Source organism: Sinocyclocheilus grahami, unplaced genomic scaffold, assembly GCF_001515645.1.
Source record: "Sinocyclocheilus grahami isolate Dianchi unplaced genomic scaffold, SAMN03320097.WGS_v1.1 scaffold3500.1, whole genome shotgun sequence".
Lineage (NCBI taxonomy): Eukaryota > Metazoa > Chordata > Actinopteri > Cypriniformes > Cyprinidae > Sinocyclocheilus > Sinocyclocheilus grahami.
In genome coordinates, this window is record NW_015508619.1 from 1 (window position 1) to 1,568 (window position 1,568).

A 1,568-nucleotide genomic window follows, 5' to 3' on the forward strand; every position below is an offset into this window, starting at 1 on the left:
TTAAATGAAGTATCTGTGATGAACTGTACAACAATCTTGTGCTATGGGCACTGCCATTGATACAGGCTACACTGCCTATACAGGCTATGAATGCAGACGTGTGATAAAGGCCTATAACGGACAGCCTTGCACCCTCAACAGAACAGCCTGCAAAGCGGAGCGCAGCTGAAAAAAAGAAGAAGATAGTGGTAGGATAGTGTTTCTACATACTGAAAAAAAGATATAGAAAAAGTATTTTAGAAGGGAAAAAAAACGACTATCGACCATTGATTTTTTTCTTTCTTTTTCTTTTGGCTAAATTAACAAGAAATAAAGAATCACGGCTTTCTCAAAATTCTGGCATTGATAACAACTAGCACATTAAAATCAACTGTGGACGGTAGATCTTGTTTAGTGACCAAACTCTGGAACACTTTCATAGCTTCATAGTGTTGTTTGGGAGGCAGACACAATCTTTAATCATGTTATTTTAAGAACTCCATTGTTTAATGTTATCTTACATCAAATCTGGTAAAGCTACAATGATCTGATCTCTAGTCTCAGAATTCCTTTGCTGACACACAGAAATGAGTACCTCTGCTCTGTCCACAAGGGGGAAACAAAGCTTTCCATGTTGTATCGCCTCAACCGCAACAGGCAGGCCTAATCTTAATCTGATTTGAATCAAATTAATCTTAAATATAAGTATTATTTTTTTCATTGTTTGTAGATCAAATGAAGTAAGTCCTATTTTATTGACATGAATTGTGGACATTTTTGAGCTTCTTGACAAGTTGGTTTGCCTTTCAACTTTGGAGTTTCAACCGGGTTAGGCCCTGTAGGCCTGGGCCTTCAACATACACTTGAGTTTGAACGTTTGAACGCCTCCCAAACAAACTATAACTGCACCTCCTGATGATGATTCAGTGGTCACAATGAGTACACTTTCTCAATTAACGGAACAGCAGAGAGAATTTTACAGAGAGATGCTTCATCAACAACAAGACAACTTCAAAAGTTTTGTTCAGTTGATAGTAGATGGAACAAACAAAAGTAAAAAGTAAAAGCCACTTACAGCCCTGGACTGGATTGGAAGTTATCTTTCTAATAGAAAACAGAATGTTTTATAATGGATCTTTTTCAGACGCTAAAAATACTTATTGTGGTGTTCCACAGGGTAGTTGTTTAGGACCATTATTGTTTTCTATTTTCATAAATGATTTACCATATGTTGTTGATAATGCTAATATAGTTATGTATGCAGATGATTCTACAATGTTTTCTGCAGCACATACACCAGCTGAGCTTCAGAAAAACTCAAGTGATGAGCTGCAAACAATTACTAAGTGGGTTCGAATTAATAGATTCATTTTAAATATAGAAAAAACTAAATGTATAATTTTTAGTCATAATAATAATATTACTAAGGCTGTTGACTTGAATTTATTTATTGATGGGATGCCAGTGGAACAAGTAACAAATGTTAAGTTGTTGGATGTGAAACTTTACAATACGCTGTCCTGGTGTAACAGAGGCCAGCAAGAAGGTGCTGTGCACGTAAACCTCACTCCCCTGATCTCAAGAGGTGC